At 45.3% G+C, this 24,626-nt stretch overlaps 1 protein-coding gene across 3 annotated transcripts in view; it reads left to right on the top strand.

The window, feature by feature from the left end:
- Positions 1 to 24,626, top strand: part of LOC1277623 (kinesin-like protein CG14535) — a 125,744-nt gene that overhangs the window by 34,027 nt on the left and 67,091 nt on the right. Inside the window, exon 1 of one of the 3 annotated variants that reach the window (XM_061658062.1) lies at positions 6,349 to 8,275. The exons of the other annotated variants lie outside the window; for them this stretch is intronic. The gene's annotated coding sequence lies outside the window, so the exon portion shown is untranslated. Of the gene's footprint in view, positions 1 to 6,348; positions 8,276 to 24,626 lie in introns of those variants that run through there. 3 annotated transcript variants of the gene reach the window in all.

The following is a 24,626-nucleotide window of genomic DNA, read 5'->3' as shown; positions in this document are numbered from 1 at the left end:
CAGAAATGTGTGCTGTGACGCTGGATCTTCGCGCCATTTGTGTGTGTGCCCGATCAGTGGCGCCTTTGCAATTCGAAACGGGTTTTGTAAGAATTGCGGGTCGTTGGGGTTGATCAGTTGAGGATAATGAGAGACATAAATTATGTTCAGATAGAGTTTGTGGAATTTTATCTTTGTTTGCAGCATGGATAATATTTATGGAATCATCATTTGTTGGATTTAGAGTTTTAAAATTTTATGAAATGTTTTAACTATAATATGTCAATTCAATGAAATTTGCCTAAACTTTTGCTTGATAATATACAGGGTTTTCCAGGAGTTCTCATGGTTGTGAGACACTTTATTGACTCGTTCTTACGTGAAATGAACTGTATGTAATGGGAATTGGACTCTATAGCACCCTTGTTGGACAAATCCAATAGGTGTTTACATGGAGCACATCCATCAAGGGTGACATAGATTCCAATTTCCATCATATGAAGTTCACTTCCCATAGGAAAGAGTCAAGGAAGTGTCTCACAACTATGAGAACCCCTGGAAAATCCTGTAAAAACACAATATGATATGAGAATTGCATACATTTAGGAGCTCTTCACGAAAAAAATAAACAAAACAAGACTAAAACGGATTTAGCGGTCAAATATTTTGATTTAAAATATTAGTTTAAATGTTAAGCAATACGGCCTTTTTGGACCGTTACTCCTGAATAAAAAAAAATATTAGTTTAAATGTTAGCTATAAAACTCTTATTTTATGTACAAGAAATGGCCAAGCTGTACTACCTATACCAAAGAAAGAAAAAAAACTTGAAGTAGTCTCACATTACAAATGCTCATGTCTTGGTCTTGTCACGTTTTGTAAAGCAAATAAATCCCAATTCTTTTGTAAGAGTTCCCTGCTCCCATTCTAATCATCCTTGCCTTACTCTAAGCCTGCATCGCACATTTGAGTATCGTATCATTAACCTTTACCCAGGGCAACAAACTCTCCTCGCACATCTCCCGAGAGGTGTCAGTTACCAATTAACTCTAAATACAAGCCCCCCAAAAACATGACACTTTTCACCTTCGCTTTCCGAAATTTGTAACGCATCCGAAATTAACCGGTAATCAATATCGCGCGATGGAAACATTTGTTTTACAACTTTTGTCCAAAAACACACACACTCGGGTCCCCGGTGCAAGGGCAATAAATGTTTTCAAAGTCCAGGAAGGGGTTCCACAGCACAGCAGCCGCAGCGATCGATTGGTGCTGCCATAAAAGGGGGAAGTTTTCCACCAGACGGACGCACACCGGAACAGAAACCCGATAGTGTTGCCTGTGTGTGCCGCCTGTGTGTGTGAAACACGGAAAAAGGGGGGCAACCATTTTTCGGAAGGCAATGCATTTTCCATTGCACCGCAAGTACTTAGGCTGTTTGCTGTTGTTGTTTTTGTTGTTCAACACAATAAGTTCGTCTGGGTGCGGGTGTTTCCCATCCGATCGCCTCGAAGAGCACGAGACAGAAGCAGCGGCAGTAAAAAAAGGAACACACAGTAAAACGGAACCCATAAATCCGAATTATCGCTGTGGTGAAAATTTATGGTACACTTCGAAGCGAAAAACTATGGAAAATTCGAAAGGATTGCTATTGCTGGGGTGGGACAAAAAGTGAGAGGCTTTTTTTTTAAAGGAGCGTGTGCGAGAGAGAGCGCGAGCGAGCAAGAAACAGTCCCAAAAACGTCGAAACGAAATAGTAAACAAATTTACGGCAAACAGTTGTTTTTGTCAAACTGATTTGAAATATTTTGTGTGCCCTGTCCCATCCCCTTGGTGCGGCTTAGGTGAACTCTCTCTCTCTCTCCATCTCCTTTTCACCGACTTTGCAGCAGCATACTTGGATGGTTTTATCTATTTGACAGGTGCATTTGTGGAACTTCACGTTCGCGTACACGGGAGCGGGAAAAGCAGCTCGCGTTTATCCGCTTTTCATCTGCGGTCGGACCGTCCCACCGTCAAATCTCGTCCACGCTCTTCTCAAGTGGTCCTTGTTTGTCGTGCCGTTGCCCGAAAGTGGCCGTACGTGTCTGAATGCGAATGGTTCCGTGGGAGAAATTTGGTGGTTTTGATAATGGTTATGGACAAGTTTGATGTTCGGCAATTGGACACACACACCGTTCGATTGGTTTCGTTTACTCCAAGACCAACTCCAAGAGTGTCGAAAAATGACCAACAAAACTAAGAATTTCACGTGTAATGTGGTGATTTTTGAACGAATAAAATAAACGAGTGCTCGTTCGCGCACCCATCTACATCACTATTTACTCCCTCATCATCGCAATTTGATGTTGCGCATTTGGAAGTGTTTACGCGCCTTCGTTCGAACCGAATTCGTGCCACCGATATCGACGCAAACCGTTCGCTGACAGTAAAAACTGTGAAGAGATAATTTAATACCACGCATCTGGCAGCGATGCCAAGTAAAAAAAAGGAAAAACGGTTGGGCCATAAAAACACCTCCCGAAACGTGCCCGAGCGTGCGTTTTCACGCCCATCCGGCTTGAGGACAAATCTCCGCACGACGCACGTGCGTGCGTATGAGTCACGAGTTATCTTAAGACGAGCAGGGGGGGTTAGAGTGGTACGATTCCTTTTTACTTTACTTTAAAATTGACACGTTTCCTTTTATGGGATCGTTTTTTTGTTGTTTGTGATTTTCCTTCTTAGTTGCCAACACAACCTGGAGGAAGTAAGCGCCATGGACACGACGCTACAGGCACTTCGCTCGCAAGCCGCTCGATCGTAAATCATGTCACGGAAGGTGCAAAAGTCCTTTACTTTCGGGACTAACCGGGGGGGACTGAGCCGAGTGGTGACACAAAAACGCCAAACAAGTTTTGTTGAGCTTCCAATTGAACAGGAGGTGTTTTTACGTGATCCTTCGATAGGGTGAGCATTGTGGGGTTATACTGCTCTAACTCAAAATTGTAGCATTTTTCTGTTTGGAGGGTTTGGATGATTTTGAACGATGGATAAATCTATTCTCACATTAACAGCAACGAGCTGCAGTCGTGTGCACGTGTTGCTGCTGTTGTCACCGTTCATTTATCGTTGGCATCGTTGGTACGAGTTGAATTTTGCGATTGATGGTTTTTGGCTATATGTATTGGTTTTTTTTTATATTGTTGAGAAGTTATAAATATTACATCAAATAAGAATACTTTAGTCAAGACCTCTACTTAATGACATTTCAAATACGATTTTTTTTTGCAGATAATAAGTTTCAATGAAATATAACTAATAAAAAACATTATATTCCCATGAAAAACATTCAAACCAATTTACAGGGTTTTTCAGGAGTTCTCATAGCTGTGGGACACTTTATTAACTGCTTCTTACGTGAAATGAACTTAATGTAATAGGAATTGGACTCTATAGCACCCTTGTTGAACAAATCTGATAGGAATTTCCAACTAGCCTGTCTAAAAAGGGTTGCATAGTGTCCAATTTCCATCATATGAAGTTCACTTCCCATACGAAAGAGACAAGGAAATGTCCCAGAACTATGAAAACCACTGGAAAACCCTGTAAGCTAGTGGTTTTAGTCTAATAATACCCCATTTCAATAGATAGCCTTCCTTGCCCTTACCAAATCATGCAATAGTCACTGTATTTACCAACTCAACAACCCATAAAGCGATACCACCATCTATCATGAGATCGCCCCACAAGTAATTCAATCGAAATCCGCAAACGTTAGCGTCTTTTTCCCGCTCCATACACGGCCAGAGACGCCGTTTTCTGCGGCAAACAATAAACAAGCAACTCCCATCGCTCTTGGCTTTCTCCGCACAGAGCACACGGTACACACGGTTTTAATTTAGCAACAATTAAACCCAGATTTATGACTTCCCAATCTGGTCCGTTCAAATGAACAACCCCGCTGGTCGACGGCCGAAGGTGACCGTTTGTCGACCTCTCCTGTGTGTGATGGTTTGTTTTTAATCCCACCGCCTCCAGTTTTTCCGTCGTTGTCTTATTTTGGAAATACTAGCAGAGCAAAAGTGTGATTCATTCATCCCGATGTAGCTCTAATCTGCTCCAATCGTGTTTTTTTTTTGTCTGCCCCCCCCCCCCCCCCATAGCGGAAGAGGCTTAAGCAATGGCTTAAGTGGAAAGTGTAAATATTTACGCCCGTTGCAAATGCACGCCAAGCACGAGTCAAGCTGCAACAGATCCCGATTCGGCTCTGAAAGAGCCACTGCAGCGAAATTGTGCAGCTTGTGTGCTTGTGCAGTGGGTTTCTTGTTTTAAAAACACTCAATCCATAATGAATATTTGTGTGTTTCGAGAGGTGTGTGTGTTAATTCTAAGCGCTTCTTTCCCGGCGTGCTAGATACACAGTTATGAAAGTAGGCCACTCCGTGTGTATGGCACTCGGTTTTGGATGCTATGCGTTCTTTTCACGCTGTTCATTGTGAAGATTCTCCAGCAAAAGGTTTTCCACGATACAAAAAAAGAGTGAAGTAATTATGATGCGATCATCTGCTTTCACGCCCTTTTTGCGTGCCGGTTTTATCTCTTTTCGCAATTCTCGTATGGGAGTCACACTCATCCCAGCATATGGCAACGCAGAAAAACACACACACACACTCGTTGGTATCATTTTTCTTCGTTAATTAGTGATATAATTAATAGTGGCTCCTCTCACACGGTGAAACACGTACTCCATGTGCCTTATGTGGTGTTTTGTTTTCGAAGCAGAGCGCAAAAAGTAGCAGCCTTTCACAGTGAAAAACCACGCGTGAAGATTAACAGGAGGACCACCAACAAATGGCCCGTTAAAAAAGCAGGGCGAAAGCCAAACATCTCTGGGGACAAGTGCACTAGTATAGTGTGATCCAAAACTGATCTTCAGCCTCCAGTGGATAGCTCGAAAGCCATTTCCCGGAGTGTCTAATAGGTGGTAAAAATGAATAATGAGTGCTCTTTGGTAAATGCTTTCTGTGAACTGTGGGTTGAAACGTGGTTGCAAACGAATGCAGCGTGTCTGTGAAGCCATATGCACCCCATATTAGTGAGCAGCAAAGAAGGTGGAATAAAGTTAAATTGTATGATTTATGTGACAGCACACCCTTTTCTCCGGTTTTTACTTTCTCCGCGTAAAGGATTTTCCAGCGATTGATAATACCTCAAAGTAGGAATGCTTCCTGAAACCTTTTCCACCAACTGCTCAATTGCTCATTTCCGCGTCCTCTCGAGATCACAACAAACAATAATCCTTCCCGCGGAAACTCTTTCCTTTGCAGCGGCATCAAGTTTAGTTCCAAGAAAACAACCAATTTCCCTGTAAGACTCTTCTTGTGCTGTGTGTTTGTGTGCTGTTCATGGAAAAAAAGGAACGCGGGTAAAACAATGCGGGTCTTCTAGAGACTGTCCGTCCTCCCGGTCGGTGGATTTGCTCTTAAACCCTGCCGAAGCACAGGCAAACAACGGAGCAGATTCTGTGGAATTTGTGTCCTTTACCTTCCACCCGGTTTCCGGTTTGGTGCACATTTTTATCTGACCAATTACGGGCGGCCAATTTGTAGTCAGGGGCAGTATCGCACTGGCGCGTTCCGTCTTCATTTATCCGCCTTCAGTTACAGCCACATTCCGGGGAGCATTCTTTGCGTGGGGATTGGTATTTTCCAGATAGTTTTGGGGCTAGTTTTTACCAAGAGAAGGGCATGATTTTGGATGATTTATTTTTGCTGTACCTTGAGTTGAGCTCATTATTTGGCATTTATTTTGAAATTGTTAATCATTTTTAAAAGAAAACCATTTATTTTGAAATGGAAAATCATCTTCTTCATCAACCGGAAAAGCATCGCTTTCCAAAGCGGTATTCGTTTGCTTCCCGTGAGTTCCAATTTCAAGATACTCCAGCCCATTCAGGAGTCGACTTGGTCACTCAATTCCACCGCCCTGGAAGCACTGTTTACAACCAGCATTTGCTGCCCGTATCGCTGCGCATCACGTGGCTTTGTTTTGCTTTGCGAACCAAACGCCAGCTCCCGCAGAACCGTTTTCCACATTCCATCGCTCTCTAGTCGGCTTTGGAAAAGCGAAACTCTCAATTTTCTCTCTCTCTCTCTCTCTTCCAAGCACTCCAAGCACTCTCAGCAGCATAAACACAGACGCACATCCTCTCTTACGCTCACGCGCTCTCGTGTTCAGTGCCACAAAGCCGTTGTGTGATAAATTTTTCCCGAGCAGCCGGCACAAGCATCATGGGGGAATGTCGACCCTATGTCGACTCCATGCACGGGCGGGTCGTGCCACCGCACAGGAGAGAGCGACAGGGAAAAACCGGAACCGGTTCGTTGCGTTGCCTCAGTTGCATTCGAGACGCGCTCGTCGTAGCAGCACTCGTCCTTGTGCGCGGTCGAGATTTTTCCCCCGAGTGTCGATGTTTGAAAAGCGTGCGTTGTTTTCCGGTGGGGTTCGTTCGGCGTTTCGCGGGCTGCGCTGTGCAAGAGTGGGTGAACGGCGTTAGTAGCCGTTCGCTAGGGCGGCGTTTGGCTTCTCAGCATTTGGGTGTGAAACGTGACAAACGTACGTTCCGGAAGTCGTAAATTCGCTTCCAAACAAGGTTGAGCAGCTCGGGTTGCCTTTACCGAAAGACGACAGACTGTGAGCTCGCCTCGGTTCATCAGCAATCGTAGGACAGTCAAAAGACGAACGAAAGGATGGAAAATTGGCAAAAATTTCCACACACCGATGTCGAAAGTTGAATGATAGTTAAATCTAGCCGACTTTTCCTTTTTCCCTCTTTCCGTGCTGAAGAAACGTAACGTAGCGGCCACTGGCTGTTTGTACAAGGTGTGATGCGACTCAACTGTGACTGTATGTGTGTATAAGTATTTGTATAAAGTGAGCAAAGAGGAAACGGTAAAAATTTTCGAGTCAAATCGATCACATAATTCCGACCGGCACAGCAGTAGCTCCCGGGAAAAAAACGTGACTCCCGGCATCCAGCAGAAAAGTTCGGAAACATTTTCCAACTCACAAATGATTTCCCTTCCACCGGGTGCCGAAACCTCTTCCCCCTGGTACGCGTAGGGTTTATCATCCGGATTGAGCTTCTCTCCGTTGTGTGCTTGTTTTGGTGAGTGTGATGATCCTGCCAGCAGCCGGAAGGATGTGAAACAACGCAGCCAGCTCGGCCCGGTTCGGCTCCCGTCCCGGTATGGAGTGACGTCGCTTTGGTGGACGAGAGCGAGGATGAGGTTGATGATGTTGATGTTTCGGTGCCACTACTACTCCTCGGCCTCATCGCCGCTACGTGAACGCGGCGAAGCTTTACCACCCCGGCCTAGTGCGCCCGGGCGGATAAGGCAAGGATAACACGACACGACAACGGCATGCGGGAAGGATGATGTCGATGATAATGCCACCGTACCGTCGTACCGTGAAGCGAGCGAAAAATCACAAGCACCCGGGACCTGATTACACGCCCCGCCACTACTACAGTGCGGCAAATTTACATCCAAGCAGCACGTGCTTTTTCCTTCCAGCACAGTGCAAATGCTAGTCTAGTGTCGATTGAGCGTTATGTGTGTGTTTGTGTTTTCCCCCGTACTGTGTGGAAATGTGAAGGAATATAACTCGATCGAAATCGGAGTAGCGCGAAAAAGTGAAATTTGAAACACGGGTTTTTTGCTGTTCGTTCCACGTTCCCAAGTGATTGAAGGCGAGTGAAAAAAGCCTCCTAAAAACCCCAACCGGTTGAGGGCAAAAAAGGGGGCTCCAGCCACACAGTGTACGAAGCGTTCTAAACCGAAGCCAAATTGCATCAACCTGCTGGAGGGCTTCTGGTCTGATGATTTTTTTCTGTTCCGCCTCCCTAGAGCCTCGCAGCGTGTTTGAATGAGTTTCTGCTTTTGAGGCACAGTATGTGTGTGTGTGTATGTGGTTTTGAGTGTATTTGTTTGTGTTTGATCGTCCAGTGTACGGTGTAGTCGGCGGTTGGTGGGCCGGTTATTACATGCATGCCGTGCAGACTCAATTAAAAATATTAAATTGAAGATAAACGCAAAACGCGAAGGTGTAACAGATTCCCCGCTTTTCGGCCTCAGTTTTGTGATGGAATGTTTGTTAGAAGATAGAGGAGTGAATAAAGCTATATTTTCTATTTTAAAATCAGCAAGCCTCGTAGAAAACAGGCTCCGAAAAGTAAAGTAAAAAAACAGCGTGTTCAACCCAGTGTGTGTGTTTGCGTATTTTTTCAACGTCAGCTCAACCGTACCAGTAAGTAAGATTATTTTTATGCAATCTGTCCGTGTGGAGCTTTATTTTTGGGCTATGCCTGATTTTTTTTATTCTCAACCTTTCTCTCACAAATCTGAGCTTTAATCGGGTTGAAGGTTAGCAAATATTCCCGTCACGGTAGGTTCGGATTTGAAGCGGCCATTCATGGGATCTCATCTCTCTCTCTTTGGGGAGGTTTGATGTAGTGATTTATTTATATTTTTTGCACGCTACTTGTCTTGCCCAATCTGTACGCCCTTTCCATCCATCATGAAGAAGTGGCCAGTAAAAAAACGCACACTTTCCATATTCCATTTGCATGTTTTCTCGGATTGTTGCGGAACTTCTTCTCTCCTTCCTTCCTTCACTTGCCAGCCGGTCCCAACTGTTTCGCATATTTTGACTCAACAGTTTTTGTCGGTACAGCTCCGTGTACCGTGTGCATGGACAATCGGATGTAACACTTGGGACACCGGAAGCTGTCTGCCCTTGGTAGCCCTTGGTTTTTCAACGGCTGCCCTGGGTGAGATTGAGGCCAGATTGAGCGTTCGGGGCACCGTGCAGAACGAGCAGATGAAATCAGTTTTCCATCTCAGCTCGCACAGCCGGTCATTCTCAGGGTGCTTTTTCCGGGTGGAAAGTTGTTCGAGGACTGGGAGCGCTACAAGTAGAGTTGGCAGTGCCAAGAGAGTGGAGAGTGAAAAACATCTCAAACAATGCATTAAAAATAGTATTATTGATTTTGCGTTTCACTGACTCCAGGGAGAAAAACGTGATTGCGGCGCAGACAGTGGGCGCTTTTCTGTGGGCAAGCTGTAGAAGGATTTGTAAAGGAAGAAAGATAACGCTAAGTGGTTACTATTTTTATTGCAAAGAATTGTTTTGTTGAACCCATTTCAATGGAATCAAGGACTCTCAGTTTGTAAAAGTAGTTTGTATTACTTCAACTCTGCATGAAGAAGCATCGATTCAGTATTTGTTGTCTCCATTATTGCAGATGAAGCCACATCGAGGCATCGAGACTGATCACTGAGAGTCATTAGATGCAGTTAATTAGTAAGGTTTAATTCAAGGCTTAGTACCTGATCAACAGTTTGCGCTACAGAACCTCTTGCAGGACGTCCAAAGCCATCATTCCGATGATCCTTTGAGCTTAATAATAAGCCCTGCTGCACAAAGCCCACAACAACGTTCACACCTACTAGAAACCCCTCGCAAACGTTGCAATTCAATCAACGCGAGAGCCTTCACACGTTGGTACACCTTCAGCAGGAAAGAAGCTTCGCGGTGTCTGTTGGCTTTTCCACACACCCATCGCGGCCAAACAAAAGGGATAAAAAGCAAACAGAATGAATATCGCAGAAGCAACATTTATTCAGCAGCAGGTTCATCTGTCGAGCGAGGGGGCAAAATAGCTCTACGCCCAACCCCAGTGCATGGGCGATGGCGTCTCCATCCGTCATGTGAGGTCGTGTGAGGCCCTAAGGGGGAAAGGCCTGGGGGGGAAACTATGCATGTGAGAGCACTGCGAGCACATATATTTTCCGCACCGTTAAAACCGAACCAGGCAGGACAGGAAGCGGACGCGATAATCCTCCCCATGCTGCTATGGGCAGCAAACCGTACCCGGACAGGCGCGTACCAGACACTACTCTACGGCCAGGCTCATAAAACTGTCCTCGCACACGCTGTGTCGTCGTGACGTAAATGAGCGCCGGCTAATGAAAGGACACACTATCCAGATGGTTTTTGCTTGTGGTTCAGGGTTTCATCTCGCTGCCACCCATCCCACGCTAAAGTACGCAAAACTACGCTTGCTGACACTACCAAACGGGGACGGTGGAGACGCGGCCGAACGGCGAAGGCAATAATAAGGCGTCTCGGAAAATATCGATTTTAATTTTACATTCACTTCTTTGTCGATGCAAATGTGCGCGCACTGAGCGAGACCGTCCGCGCTTTTATGATGACTGGCTGGCTGGCGGACACGAATGCGGACATTATGCACGCGCGCCATCGACCACGCCACAGCGGGTGTGCGAGCGAGCGGCCTACGCAGCACGCCCGCTGCAACCGATAATGGTGTAACGATAATGGAGGTAGTTTTTGCCTGTTCCAAGTAGCTGCAACTGTCCATGCACGTACACCGTGCACGGCTCGAACGGCTCGAAGCTGCTTCTGGTCGTCCGCTGGCAGTGGTCAGTGTTGCAGTTTCCCATGACGGGTTCCCGGGCACAGTGCCGCTGGAACCGACACAATTGATTATGTGCGTGATTTGGGCTGCCAGAGGAAGAGAAGAGAAGAAGGGGGGGAGGGGGGAGGAAAAATGGCAACGAGGCGGAAAGGCATTATGCACGTTATTAGCATGTTCGCTTTCACGCAGTGCAAATTTTCTCTTGTGACAGGCGTATTGGCTAAATATTTGGATGTGGTGCATGCGGTTGGTGGTCCTTTGGCTTGCTCGCTTTGCGTGAGCACTTCATAAGCTGGGGTGAAATATTCTTTGCGGGGATTAAATTTTAGCAAAAGCTGCATTTTAAAGTAAAATACATCGAATTTTAACGTTAAATGAGCTCTATCAAGAGTCAGAAAATGTTAAAAATGAGTAGCAAAATTCGCAAGTTCACAAATGGTGCATCATGGTAAAGATATGTTACACTCACTTCTCAACCCACTTTCGATGATTATCAATTTTCTCCCTATTACCATCAAACTCAATCAAAACCATCGTTCAAAGATGCTGTTTTATTAAGATACACACACAAACACTACGCTATAACTTATGCACGATTTCAAGCATAAAAACGACTATCAAAAGGATCGTTCCCGCTCTTCCCTTCCAAGTGCAAACGACGCAAAGGATAAACGGTGCTAGAGCCATCGAACGTTGTCAGTTATTATATTAAGCTCTAGAAGCCGGAGCAAAAGCACCGAAAAAAACCCCTTTTCACATTTTGCATGATAAGAAAAACATCCCGAGCTCATCTTACTCTCCAGAGCGCCAAGCACAGGGCAGTATGTATATTTCCAGTCGAATTCCACCACCGGTATAACATATCATCCGAAGCTCTAAACCTCCTCTCCTCAGCAATGGTGGGCTACTCCTGAAGCAGGGTGGAATCAGAAAACATTTCCCATTTTGAGAAATGTATTCCCGTTTGCTGCTGCTGCTGCTGCATGTACCGCTCCCAGGACGCAGCACGACCAAGCCAAAAACCCATATTCCTCACGGAACATATGTTGCATGAAATTATTATTGCTGACTTTAGACTTTTGACTGCTGATTCCGGGCATTCCCGACTCTTCCGCTCCCCCGCAGAAAGCATCATTTCGTTCGTTTTTGCTGTCGAATGAACGTGCTATGGACTGCTTACCGCTCCGGTACGTTTTTCCCCAATGGGAGGAGTGTGCTGCTGTTTGTGTGTCAAGGTGTTTTGCTTGTGTAAGGACTTGAACGCGTGTAGGTGTGTGCCTGTGTGTGAAGGGATCTTAGAGCAGCAAAACGGAAGAAATACACCCCACCCAAGGAGCTGTAGCATTCGGCTGTTCCCCGTGCACGGAGCATATCAGGCAGGAATTTAAAAGGATAATAGGATTTTATTATTTCCAAGGTTGGCGGTATATTAACATTTTTCCAGTGCCAAAGGGAACTGTATGGAAGGTATGGATCGAGGGTTCTCGACCCTCTGCAACATCTTTAGTGAAGGTTTGGGGCTTTCCTTTTGCTGTTACTGCTTATACGCAGCACGTAGGACAATGGTTGGATTTGGAGATGCTGATGATTTCAGTTCCTGGGACTATTTTTTGTTTCTCCATTGGATCCCAACCATCATTTCTCACCGCGTCATGTGTGCTTTATGACTTCCGGACGGTATATTTGGGGTTGGTTTGATGGAGAAGCTGTTTTATTAGGAAATAATTTGGCCCCAGTCAATTGTGTAGGACCATATAACCATTCCAATATATTGCTGAGGTGTTATTCCAAACACTGTTACAAGATAGACTACTCTCAATATAGCTTTGATTTTAACACAGTTTAGGCTCAAAATATTTGAATAAACATTGCACCAGGTATCAAACAAAACATATCTTAAAAGTATTGTGAAAAACACATAAAGCATATCGATCGATTAATCTCTTCACACTACAAATGGTACACTGCAGAGCGCATCGGCACGGTATAAATTGATTCTCCCATTGCGAAAGTGGCTTCTTTCAGCTGTTGCTCTTAGCTCTTAACGCAAGATTTGCTCGACATTGGCACCAGGAAGCAGTCCAGACCGTTCCGTGAACCGCTCCTCATCGTCCGGGTCAGTCTAAAGATGATGCGCTGACTCAGCTAAGCGTATTGGAATGCAAGAAAAATATGAAGCATCAAGGAAAAACAAGCCTCCCCCCTCCCCTCACTCACAACAAGTCCTCTGGGTGCGGGACAGGGAAAAATGTGCGCTGCAGGCATAAATAATACGTTTGTTTATCGATTTCGTTCCACCACACGGCTGCCTACTGGCTTCCGTAAAGAGGTGGAAGATGATTTTGAGTGGCGTTTCGAGAATGGAACACCTGCTCCATCTTGGAAAGTCCGGCGCCAGCATGATCTTCTCCGGGCACGTTCGAGTGTGTATTTTGAAATGAGTAATTCAAATCTTTAGGGTTGATTCATTTCATGCCAAGAGTATTTCTGACTGATATTTTTATGCTGTTGATGCATTTAATGACATGACAATATGAGAACTATACAAAAAAGAATGATTTATTCCTGCATAAACTTACGCATAATTAATTTTGCTCTTTAAATACGCCTAAAGGTATGCACCAATCAAAGCATTTTGTCGCTCTTAATCTGCTATAAATCTTTATTTTCAATCTAATTTGTAGTTTGTCCCGTTTTCCTCAACAAAAGTGTAATCCTCTTTGCTAATATTCACACTCCAAACACTTCAGTAGATGTCGTTTTGACGTTTTGTATCAATCTCAATTATCGTAAATGAAATCACGTTGTCGCCAAATATCCATCAATTTGTGTTAAAAACCGACTGGCGCTGCGCTCACCCCACAACCCCCCAACACAGTAGTCGACTTTTTCTGTTACATTTTTATGTCTGCCACCCGCGAGAAACAGCAGCAAAACCCCCCAAAAGTGACACATACGCACGCACATTTCAATCGGGTTCATTGCCACCGCTCAATCGTAATTTAACCGATAAATCCCATGTCGTCAATCTTTTGCCGTCCATTTTTCCAGCTGATCTCGTGCGGTAATAAATTCCAACCGATAATTGATAGGTAATCAATTCGATGCGTACGGTGCATTAATTTTCCCCTTTTCCCACCGCGAAGGGAGTTGTTGGGAGGGACCCACAAAAACCACCGATCGATGACGACCACCACGCGCTGCTTTTGCTGCTGTTCGACGAAGCTGCAGCTTGATGAAGCCCGTCAAAGGCACAGTATAAAAAGGGAATTGTTTATGAAAAAATGCTTTAAATAGAATGTCCTTTCTACAGTGGAAAAAGAGCCAAACAGTGTGTGCTACTGTAAATGCATATTTTCACACACAAAAACAAACTTGTGCTTGGGAAAGAGTTTTTCCCCGCCGCTTCGAAACGTACGAAGCAAACGCACGGCGACCGAAAATAGATTATCACATCAAACGATTTTCACCATAAATTGAACAAACAAAACTTCTCTTTGGGGCTTGATTTTTTTTCTGTTGTAGGTTGGTTGGTTGGTTCGCCCTGAGCGATGGGTGTTTGCATTTATTTGCACGTAAAGTTTGATTTTTCCTTGGCGCACGAAATTTATTTATGCAAATGTGCGGTTAGCCGGTTCAAACGGTTTAGCCCGTTGGGGGAACTGTTGCGTCAATGGTGGTTGAATCGAGTTTGAAATGTATGTGTGGTCGATTTTTGCATACCAAATCTGTTTGCTCGCGCGTAACCTCACGGGCAACTTGCGGCTTTTTTGTTATTTTATTCGCTATAATGCTATTTTTATTTCGTTTGCCATCGAACGCGCAATCAATCGCGCAAAGGTTCGGGATGAGCAGAAATTTTCTAGTTTTTTTTTTCTTGGAACTCTTCACACCCAAAAACTGTGACCATGACACTGACGATGATGACGCTTTCGACGCACACACGGCGTTACACGAACGGACACCTATGGGCAGAGTAACATGCGACCACAAGCCCGGTCGCTCCTGGAACCAATGGACCGGAAATGTGTTTGCGTGCCACCGTGGTACGTGATGTGGTCAGTGGTTCTGTCATTCGGATCAGTGGTTATCCATCGGCCTGCAGGGGCAAGCCTTCAGGAGCTACATACACACGCGCTCGGTACGGATGGTTGTGTATCAATAAAGGAAAATTAAATGGGGAACGATTCGGCAAAGCCTTGCGCAGCGCTTTGTACTCGCAACGCGCTGTACAAATGTGTCCAAAAGTCACCCGCAAGCGATTGGGGGGGGCGCAATGTGCTTTCCGCGAGAAATGGTTTGGAAAGGTGATTTCGCCACCTGGAATTGTTATTGATTGTTGTGAAGAAGTGTAACAGATAGGTTCGTGGGATAGGCCGACAAAGTATTTTTTAATTTTATGGTTCAGTCTTTTCTATTTGAATGTTTTAATAAGATTTAAAAATCAAATAAGAGTTTTGGTATCCAACAAGATTGATTTATTTCTAATCATATTGCAAATTGGACGCAGTATTATAATCTTTAAAATCAAACGTCGATAAAAAAAGACTTTTCCAATGAATCATCCCAATTTAAGCGATCCAATTTCCACCCGCTCCATAAACAACCCAAATCCACTTGGCAAACTATCATTTTCCGCTACGAAGCAGCTACAACCGCGTAACTCAATAACAGTCAGCCACCACCAACCAGTGATTTGCCGCCAATCGATTCAACTTTTCGCAACTTTAAACGGTGAAGCTTCGGTGCAAAATTAACTTAAGTGAAGTTGTCACCATAAATTACCCTCTAACCTGCTCGCTGGCCCCCGGTTCACCTTTGTGGGTGGTGGTAAAGTGCGATCCTTCCCGGTACGCGGGGCAACAGAGCCTTGGTGTAGGTGTGTGTGTGTGCGGTTCGTTGGAACCGGTACTAATTTCAATTAGCAGGATTCAATTAACACTAATGAGATCACTCTAGCCATCGTGCGCCATAAATACTTTCACTATGCGAGACACACTCAGTGGCGAGCGAAAGAGAGAGGGAGCATGCTGTTCCTGCTGCGAAGGCGGATCTTGCCGACACTTTTTCGCTATCCCACCGCTGTCTCTGCCTGTGTGCGCGCGGTGCGAAGATGGCCACCGTTGGGAGCGTCGGGAATAAATCAAATTTACTGACTGTAAAAACAGACTCTCCCTCACATCCTTGGTTCGGTCGTGCTGGAAATGGACTGAAAACTGATCGCTGGAAGCCGAAGAGCAGCAAATCGGGGGAAGGGAACGAACGAGTGGCACTACATCTTAAATATCATCCATCAGATGCTGCGTGCGTCCGTATCGCTGACGCCTGACGGTTTGCAAATCTGACCTCCCCGTGCAAGTGGACGGGGAAACAGTCATGAAGGAGTCGTGAAAAATGACTCCCGCTTTCGCGCGCTCGTTTGTGCAAGCGCCACCGGGGCGCTGGCTCCGGACGCCCCCGAGATCGAAGCAACAATGTCCGGCGAGTGATGTGTACAAGTGTTTTCATTACTTTTAACAACCGTTAATACAGTCCGGGGGCTTTGCCCACATCAAGTGTAGCAGATGATGAAAATGGTGGCAAAGTTGAGCACGACGTCACCGTACGCTTTGTGTTGCGCCACGCAATTCCGTTCTGAAGCCGTTGTTTATTTGATGCGCTGCGATGCGGCACAGGAGGGGACGATAAATGAAAATTGGACAGTGGTGGTGTTGTGGATGGTGAAAAACGATCAAGTACGCTGTGGAAAAACAGCACAAAAAAGGCTCCGAAACACAACACAGCACAGGGGAGGGATAATGGAAGAGTGTGGAAACTCTTTTCTAAATATAATTAATTTTATAGCCAATCATAAAATTGATTAAATCCATCCCATCTATCCATCCGTCCAGGCGGCTGAGGTTCTGGTACCACTTCAAACACGCTCGCTCTTTCGCTCTGGTTGTGATTTTTCATCAGCGCCAGAACGCCAACGGAGGAACCAAGGTACCGATGGGGACGCCTAGCCGAGTGTGAAAAATGGCATCTTGCTTTTCCATTTTTCTCTCAAATTCTCGAGAGTGTTTCTTTCGACGCTTCGCGTTAATGTTGGTGTTAAAAGTTCGAAACCCTCCCTGCTAATGGTTCCTTAATGAGTTCGTTTTTGTCACACGTACTTACTTCCGCACACTTGAGAGCGTGTGTGTTCGATTGATCGATCGATGATATGATGCGAACCTGTTTTTGCGTACAAAACAGCGCAGCTCTTCCAATGGATGAGTTTAAATAAAAAATCACTCCTTTTCCAAGCCGTGAAGAGAAGGATACCACCCGTCATGAGATGGATTGCAGCCGATCCTTTGAAGGCAGCACCAGTATGGTGGCGATGCCAGCTTGCTTCGCTTGTGTTTATATTTCAAACCAAAGGGGAGGCAAGCAAGGCAAGGATTCATTCACAGCCGTGACAGAAGATGAGCGCAGTTGGCAAGCAAAATGTTTTGATTCTTGTACTTTTTGTGTGTCTTCTACGCAAGCAGCAAGCCCGGTCACATATGGTTCATCGTTCGTTCCGATGACGATGTGTCAACGATGGGGTGGTTTTTACTTCTCCTGCACGAAAAAAAACATCGCCTGTCAATATTTTATTTTATGTCACATGCCTTTTTGTGTGCTTTTTTTGGTTACGATTTGCACCACAGCTCGATGCTCATCCCTTCGGTTTCGGGCGGTTTCGATTATGTTGGATAAAATGATAATAATATGCTGTCACATCATCGTGCCACCGACATGGCTCTGACATGGTTGAAGAATTATATCAATTGCTACCGAACGCACAGTTGGCACATTGGACAAAGAGATGCCGAGTACGGGCTTTTTTCTTATTTGATTTTGTGGTTGTAAATCAAGACCACGATGAAAGGAGCAGCCATAAATTGGATGTTTTTGTAGCAGATGTGTTTACTTGAATTCGTTATGGATTGAAATATGGACAAACAAAATAAATGTACTGACATTTCGATACATTTAAGCTCAATTTTGCGAAAAGTACATTAAAGGACTGCTAAAAAAGCTTTAACAGAAACAATTGTTAGGAGCATTGCATACGTTTAGGCTGATAAATGAGCAACATGAATTTTTATTGCTACCTGTACTTTTCAAAGCAAAGAGAGGTAACTTTCTTTACAAACTGTCTCAATTACACTTTAAATTTCTAAAGTATCATTCAGCATAATAACCCACCAACAGTATGAAAACACGTGATTCACCGTGAACCGTTTTCTGCGGTAAATCAAATATTAATCAAGAGAACTCATTTGTCGCCCAGTGCAAATATTTGCTGTCCTCTAGCACCTAGAATCCACTCCAGGGGATAGCAAATCAAACCAAAATTCAATCTCACTGCCTTTCTCTCTCGCTGGTGTTTGAAAATTGGGCCTACCCAGCAAACATACACACCTGACCACATACACACACATCGTTGTGCTTAATTAGTTTGCCGTTTAATTTCGATGCCACCGTATCCCGTTTCAGCGGCACAGTGATTCACGACTCACCACACAAGCAGCGCGAACTTGCCCGCGATCCGCGCGATCAGGTGTAACAGTTTCCCACCAAAACTAGTGGTCGAAATACGAAACACACCTACACACCTTCACACTCTCTCTCTCTCCCATCCATAGCTTCCCCTTTGATGGCTTCCAAAGTGGAAACCCTTTGCCGAGGGCGCACCGGTGGTTGCCGGTGTCGATCCCACGCTCTGTGCGGAAGCCGTGGCGTGTCGTGGTCTAAAAATAGGTTTTTGGCAAATTATTTATGTTTAATTTGCGACCTTCGTGGCCCCCACCTCCTCCACCAAAAACACTCATTATGCTTTCCGGTACAAAATTGCTCCCCTGATGGAGCCCCTGTAGTAGTGGCGAGTGGCGCAGAAAGGAGGTCGTTTTTGGAGACACATTTCTCCTCTCCTCCTTTTTTCCACTAGCACGAACAGCGGGTGGAAACTGTACGGGGAGTAACATCAAACAGCTTCCCTTTGCCGGCATGTCCGGAAAAAGCTTGCCAGCACAGGCAAAGGCATAAGGATGAGAAAACGTGTGAAGACCTTCCGGGAAAGAAGGAACACGTTCAAATCAAAAGCAACATTTAATTTCCATCCAAACGTACTGAACCGAAGCTGGAAGTTTTCCTGCACCTACGTGTCCTTAAGGATGGGGTCGCATTAATAAAAAGGGTGGAGGAAACATATACACCTTTTCCGGGGCTCTTGTGCTTGCCTGCTTCGGATGTCGCGGATTAGCTCTACCTTCAGGTAGGTGAATCCTCTTCCTCCTGGCGTGTATCGGATTTCCTTCCGAGCGGCGAAAGCGCACAACCACCGCGCTTCGAGCATGTCGTAGCGTAATAGTTGTATCCAAAATCCCTGACGTGTACTTCCGCTTCCGTGGGCGCTTCTCTTCCTGCGACTCCCCTTCCCTGTTCTGCATAAACAGTCCGCCCCAAAATAAACAACGTTGCTTCATACTTTCCCCCCTCAAAACAGTGAGTTGACACAAAATACGGCCAACTAAAACCGGGTCGACTGTTTAGTGATGTCCCCACGGGAGAAAACACGCACTCGCTAAACCCCCGCAGAAGAGAAGCCGAGCGTACGCCAGCTCTCTGTATGTGTCGTTGGCTCACTCACTCTCTCTCTATTATTCCCTCCACGAGGACACCCCGAGCGTGCTTTAAAGATAGGAGCGTTGCGTTAAAATTATCATTTATATTCAAAACATATTTCCAACTCCCGAGATTCGCATAAAATAAATATTGTTCTGTACACCTTTCCCACTGCGTACACACTGCGGTGATGCCAGAAGGCTGGGGCAAAGATTTAGCTTTTAGAGCGAAGGGAACGGATGCCCCGTCGAGACGTTTCTTGCTTCCTATTCCTTGCCCTCTTCCTCCTCCCCCCCATAAAAAAGTAGCAAAATCCTACACCGAAACAGAGTGGAAAGGGTGCACACGATAGGGCGCTGTCGTTGTGATGTCGTGATTTTCTATGCAAATATAATTTTCACCACGCTGTAACCTCCAGCCTTCAGGTGACACCTTAACCGCTGGGGCGCCAACAGAAGAAAAAAATACACCGGCACACCCCCAATCCCGCTTTGGATTTGGTCTGGCGATTTTCCCGAACGCCAAATCGGAACATCGGAACCATAATGAGGAAAATAATTTCGCTCATTTATTATGCGCTCCAGTTCGCGTTCGTTCCCGTTCGTTTGCGCTTCCGGTTCGGTTTGCGCGCAGTTCACTGTGGCGGACGGGGATTTTCGATGTTTTTTTCTCCCCTCCCCCCACGTTTGTGTTGTTGCTCTTGTACTTTCGCTTCTGTTGTGACAAGGTGTCGAAGGGTGGCTCCGATTCTAAGCAATCGATTGTCTGCCAGACGCCGACCCTCCGCGCGGAAATCGCTCTTCAAACTCTACAAAACGGCTTGTTCCCCTTAACGGCTTTACTTCCAAGCAGAGGGGGGGAAATAAATGGTGGTGAACACCACAAATGAAGATACGTGAAGGAAGCACAAGATGAACACAGGCCCCGCAAAACAAAACGAATTACGAAAACGATGCTTCTCGATGCTTCACCGGTGTGAGCCAGCCCAGTGACAAACTGCCAACCAAACTGTACCTCGAAGTGTGGAAAATCGGATGTGATTTTTCCCTCCCCCTCCCTCTTGGAAACCAGTAAACGAACCCTCACCGCACTTCTTTTATCCGGACACTCTCGGGGCGGTAATCTGATTTTATCGTGGAAATTGAGATTTAACCGAGAATTATCGCATTTTTATTCAAATAAACGCGGCCTCCCCCAGATTAGATAAATTTATTGGGGCGCCCCGGAAGTGGGACGAGCTAGGACACCCGTACCCGGAAGTGTCACATTAAGCGCTTCTGCTTGTGCGGCTGAACAGCAATGGACAGTAGCAGGAAAAGCAAGCATTTGTTTACTGTTTTTTTTTCTTCCCCCTGCGTGAAAGCTTTTTACTTTCCACAGTGGCTTTACTGTGGAAGAGTGTGTGAAAATGCGTTACGGGGGGGCTATCATGTTCAAGGGATCCTTTTTCTATCAAAGGGAGGATTTTCGCGCTTCATTCAACCACACAATCACACACACACACGACTTGTGGTGGTAGCTTTGCAGCTTTTCACAAAACAACTTCCCCGGTACCTCTCAGGCATTAGCGAGTGTGACAGCTTTTTCCGTGAATTTTCCGGGATAACTTCTGCCCTCGCTGTTGCTGCTGCGGCTGACATGGAGGCTGCAGAAGTTTCAATAAGAAGTGGGCGCTTTTTGCCTTCCATTCCACCACTTCAGCCATTATCACTTGCTGCTCAGACGTGGGGCTGCTGTTGTACGCATATGCCGCACTTTCTCCTCAGCAATTTTCTTTTCTAAACCCACACACACACTTACTACACGCTCTGTATCGTCGGTATAAAAGGTGGTAGGAAAAATTTGAATATTTTTGCCATTACTTTTAGCATAAAACGATTATGTCTCCGGTGGAAATATGCTACTTTTCGGGTGCTTACATTTCGAGGGGTTTAGGCGGTGCTGCTGCACTGCTGCAAAGGATGGCTTCCGGGGCCATCTCTATGCCTTTTTTTTGTTGTCCTTGCTTGTACGACCCCCGTTGGAGGGGAGGATAAAAGGGGTGTTATTGTTGCTTTTGAAGGTGTGGTGTTTGGAGTGGAGATTGCTACGAGCTGCTCCTACGGGAGAGGGTTTCTGTTATCTGATAGATTGAAAGCCATTTCCCGCTGAAATGGAAGGATCATGCTAGCCTTTCACGTGCTTGAAATGACAATAAAAAAAACATATTTCCCTTTTTTATTGTCATTTCAAGCACGTGAAAGGCTAGCGGCGAACGTTCCCAGGAACGAACGAGTTCGCCGGTATGGCTGTTTATTTAGAATTTATGTCGCTGAAAAGGTGAAGAGATTTTGAGAATTACTTTTGCACAATTTTTGTTATGCTTGCGGAAGGCTTTCCTGTTGCAGGCACTAATCTTGTGCCCAACACATTTTTGTGAATATTTTAACTTCATCGCAAAACCCAATTTCCAACACTTTCCAACTTCCCCAAGCTTGTATCCATTGATGCTTGAAACATGATTAAACTCACCGTCATAAAACCCTAAATCAATCAAAATGTGTTTTAGTTTCGTTAGCTTCTCTCCCACGGAAAAGCACACTTTGCTCTATTATTATCACACCCTACTATCCGAGCCCTCTCTCTCTCTTTCTATCATACTCAAAACTCCACACCGGCTGCCAAGCAGACCGTTCATAATCCATAATACATGCATAACCACAAAAAAGAACACGAGTGATGGTGAAACTTTTTATCAGCCGGCAGCCATCGCCGAGCCCGTCCGAACCGTCCGTCTGCCGGGCGCTGCCGAAAGTTTTCCCATAAAACGCTCATTTTCCGACTATTATATCATAATTGATCCAACCTCGAAATAATCAATTCGCAAATGAAAGATGTCTTTTTAATGGGGAGGTCACAACGGCCACGGTGCAGGTCGCTCGCTTCACTGAAACCGTGTGCAGTCCCTTTTCGACGACGGCGACGGCGACGAGCTGACATTTTAATGAAGGTTAATAACAGGCGTCGGTGGCAGATAAACTTCCTAAGCCTTGCCGTCCCCTCCTGCCCAGTTTTCACCGGAAAATCCCTGGCATAAGCAACAGAATGGACAGCAGATAAGTGAGATATAACACAGAACCCTGGAAGCCTTCAGCACAGGTCCCGGAAACATTGGGCTAATCGAGCCCGGGGAAGGTCGCAACACACACTCATACACACATTATCCGACCTCTTTGCCGTTTTGTTTGTGGACGTGCCCGTGTCGGGTTGTATTTGCCTACACGACTGAGCTGAAAAAGATGTAAATGTTAAGAATCCCTTCCATGCCGTTCTTGGAGAGGGGTTTGGGGCGAACGCGAACCATTCCATTCGACACACATTCCAGCTGAAGGGGCGGCGAGTTCCGGCGATATACTATACCCTTCTCGGTATGTCTTGCCTGTTGTGGAATTTAATTACTTCCAGCATCTTTCCGAGCCGGGTCGAAGAAATGTGCCGAGTCGCATGCGTTTGCACCACAAAGATGCTGTCCCCTCTCTGTGTGTGTAAAATGGGAATCTCGAGGTGGACTTTTGGAGGACATTAAAATCAGTTTCCGCAAATATTTTCCCGTCCCCTACGATGACGATGGTTTCTTCTGTCCGTCGACAACTGCTTTGCCGAGTTTGACACAACCTTCACACTTGATCACGTACACCAGCCATCCTTCTCACACTCTCGAAATTCCCCTTAGAAAGCAATAAGAACCCGAAACCCCCGGATCGTTCCACTTATTGTTTCTACCTGCTCTACCAGCGGACGAAAGAGCAGATGCACGAAGAGCATTTGAATTTTCCTCTCCCCATGCCCACGGACAGTTCGGGTGTGGAGTCCGGAACAGTTTAGATTTTCAACAAGCACTTCCGAAACAGTTCGACCCGACCGATGTTACGGTCCCCGTAACATGATAACCTTTACCTGAACGACCAGCCAGTGAGTTGGGGTTGTCGACTCTCGCTCTCGACTTCGCAATTACAAAGCTTTTAATTTTTCTTTTATTAAATAAATGAATGGGGAACCTCGAGTGCTTTCCCGAGAGTTTCCTTCTGTGTTCTCTTTTTTTTTATTCCTCTACAGCAACAGCTCCTTTGGGGAGTTTGTTGCCCCCCGCTGCAATGCCAAACGAAGAGGTGAAAGTGAATGAAACATCTCAGAAACGTGTGTTGGTAGGTTTTAATGCTGGTAGGATGCAAACGTGCCCAGATGTAGTAAGCCGGGCGTCTCGAAACAACATCATCAGTGTGTTTAGAAGGAGGGAAAAGATCATTTTTAAACTCATGTACAACACAGCATGCAGTTGCTTCTTGTCGACTCCTGCTAGCAAACAGATGGAATTTTAAGCAACTCGTGTATGCTCCAAGAAGGCGTAAGAATTCGCATGTAAAACGCACACAGGGCAGGCCGTAAAATAATTGTAATGAAAACAGCTTTTGCGGTGTCACAGTGTCTTTATCAAGGGTTCTAGTTATTATCGTCAATTTTTATGACGGCTTCGTGTGTGTGTCTGTGGAGAGGTTGTGCATGAGCGTTTGCAGACGCTTTGCTTAGCTTGGGAAAGGGATGTTGCTTCATTTGCTCGTTAAACTCTTCGTGCCGGAGTCGTGTAGGTACAGGCAACTCTAGCTGTTGCACGACGAGCAATTTAAACCGTACTCCTGCTGTTTGGTGCGCTGTTGTTTTGTGTTCACTTATGAGTCATATTGTTATTATGATGCCTGTTACTTGGAACTGGAAAAGGGATGTTTCAAGCGAAATTTAACTCGTTGGGATGTAATGTACCTCGTCGACAGTGGCACTAATACTGTATACGACAATACCTGAATGTGGAAAAGCGTAATTTATGTGAAAATTAACAACCAAATCAAGTTCCGAATATTCTCCTATAAGTCCTATCTAAAACTAATATTAAATTAAAATAAAAAAATGACTAGAAAATATAGTTTGATCTCTCAAATGTCTTGTTGAAAATGCCATGGAACAGTGATTGACTTTTGCAAAATTACTAACCAAAGTCTTTAGTAAAATAGACTCATTCTCTTCGCTTTCCACTTTCTCTATCTTTATCCCAAAACTTTCGTGCAATGATCCAAATGACAGTTTAATTAAAAAGTCGTCTAACCACACTCTCAACCAGACTCTCGGCTGGCAGAAACATCCTTTCGTTTGGGTGTGTTTTTTATCACTCTCTTTTTCTTTCTCTCTGTTATCTATTCCCTCTCTTGATTCGTATCATCCCAGCTGCATAAATTCCACCTAAGACCAAACATGATAAAAAATCATCATCACCGTCCACCCTCCCTGGCTGATGCATCCGCACTTGTAGGAGATGCCACCCGTAAAAAAAACTCCATCCGTCACATGTATTTTTCATCATTTTGCACCTTCTCCAAATAAGTGGAAACACGGCCGTGAATGGATGAACGCCCATCCATTTTCGGAAAGTTTGCCAAACGTCCCGCCATCGTCCCGAGAGGATGTTCCCGCTTCACCCCGTACACGGCCCAGC

This window comes from Anopheles gambiae, chromosome 3, assembly GCF_943734735.2.
Source record: "Anopheles gambiae chromosome 3, idAnoGambNW_F1_1, whole genome shotgun sequence".
NCBI classification, from domain to species: Eukaryota; Metazoa; Arthropoda; class Insecta; order Diptera; family Culicidae; genus Anopheles; species Anopheles gambiae.
This window is presented reverse-complemented; position numbering and strand designations above follow the sequence as displayed.